The following is a 2,066-nucleotide window of genomic DNA, read 5'->3' as shown; positions in this document are numbered from 1 at the left end:
CCCCCCCCCCCCTCCGGCACCGCCGCCGCCGGGGGGGAACGGGCCCCCTCCCCGCGCGCCGCCCTCCGATCCAAATTTCCCCCCTTGGCCCGGGGTGTGTGGCACCCCCGGACTCCTGGGCGAGGGTGCCGGGGGGTGTGCGGCCTCGCAAGTGGGTGTCTGTTCGTACAGACTACCAGTGCGCGCGCGCACACACACACACACACACACACACACACACACACACACGGGGACGCGCAGGCATTGCATCACCAGGCCCAGGGGACCAGCGCGGCCGGCGGCCCGAGTCTACGTCCGTTCGTGCGCGCCCGCCTTCCGGAGAAAAGGCGGCGGAATGTGCCCCGGCCGCGCCCCGGGTGGGCTGGCCCCGGCGAGCAGAGTGGCTTGAGAGGGGCAGCGGGGCGGGACGCGGGTGGGGGGGGGGAGTTGGGATGGGCCGCACCTGGGGCCGGGAAAAACACCTGAGGCCGCCCTGGCTGGGTGTACCCGCCAAGGCGTGCAGGCGCCCGGCGAAGGGTCCATCCGAAGCCAGAGGAACGCCTCAGGGGCACGAGCGCCCGCTCGGGGGGCGAGGGGGGCGGGGGGGCTGGCGCACATGCACCTGCCTCTTGTCGCCCTCCCAGGCGGTGGGCACCGTGAGAAGCCAGCAGGCCATTGTTTGTCGGCCAAGCCGACGCGGTCCAGGGCGCAGGGGCGAGGCCGACGGGTGTGAGCGCGCGCGCGCGCGCGCGCGCGCGCGCACGAGCCGCCGCCGGCACCGAAAAATGGGCAGACCTCGCCGGCCCCCCCTTACCCTGGGCGAGGGGAGGGGCACGCTCACACCCAGGACGGGGCCCCATGCTCGGGTGCTGCTTTTGCAGGCCGGTGGAAAACATGAAAAAGCCCCGGCAACCGGGCCGTCAGCCCGGGGGAGAGGAGGGAGAATGAGCATTGAAAAGTAGCGTGCGGCCGAAGAAAAAAAGCCCATTTATATTGGCCACCCATTTCCCCCCCCCCCCGTTCCCCCCCCCCCCCCGGTCCTCCCCTGCGAAGTCCTAGGCGCAAGTGCCGGCTGCCAGGACCCAGCCACCCGGCCGGCCAGCTCGCCAGCCCGCAGTCTGGCCACCCGGCGTGGACTGGGGACCGGAAAAGGGTAGGACGCATCCTGACCCCCCGCCCCTCGGTCTTCCGCGCCCCTCCGGGTCGGGTGGCCGAGCCACGACCCGAAGTTCGCGCAGCCCCCGGCCAGGCCGGCGGGCCCCCTCGGGGGCGGAGCGGTGTCTACGGGACTTCGGGCATTGCTTGCGTGCTTGCATGTTTGCATGCTTGCATGCTTGCGTGGAGAGCGCCGAGAGCGCGGCGAGCGAGGTGTGGACGTGCCCTCGGCACGCGCGCGCGCGCGCGCACACACACGCACAGGCCCGCGCACCTGCCTGCTGGCGCACGCACCCGGAGTACATGCTGCACCCGCGAACGAGAGAGGGACCGGTCGAACATGCAATGGAGTGGCACCATGCCTTCAATTCCAGGGATAATGCAAAAAAGGATGGTAGAAAATTGGGCGTTCGTCTTGGCCTGCTTGCCTGCTCGGGGCGGGGGGGGGGCGGGGCCGGGGCCGGCGCCTTCGGCAAGTGTTCGGCTGTCGGCCATGCCGGGCCTCGCTCCGGGGCCGTTGGGGCAACCGGCCACGGCGGATGACCAAGGCCGGCCACACCTCCGCACCGGGGCGGGCCTCATCCATCCTTCCGGCGGCCCGGGGGTGGCCAATATGCCGGGCGGGCGGCCGCGCTTGCCGAGGGGCGAGTGCGCGGAACGGCGATCGGCCCGACCGGCGCTTTGGACCGCAAGCCCGCGACCCGACGCCCATTCGCCCATTGCCCATCGGCCGCTCCCAAGCTGGGGGCTCGCGCGCCGGCGGCCGATGGGGGCAGGCAAACAGGCAAACCCGCTCCGTGGCGTCGGGTCGCGGGCCCCGACCGGCGGTCACTTCGATGTCGCCCTCCCCCCCTCGCGCCCCGGCCGGCGACCGTCTCTCTTCGGCCGGGCCGGGCCGGGCCGGCCCGCCGGCCCGGGACTTCACGCCTCCC

This window comes from Fonticula alba (assembly GCF_000388065.1).
Source record: "Fonticula alba strain ATCC 38817 unplaced genomic scaffold supercont2.2, whole genome shotgun sequence".
Lineage (NCBI taxonomy): Eukaryota > Rotosphaerida > Fonticulaceae > Fonticula > Fonticula alba.
Note: the sequence above shows the minus strand (reverse complement) of the source record.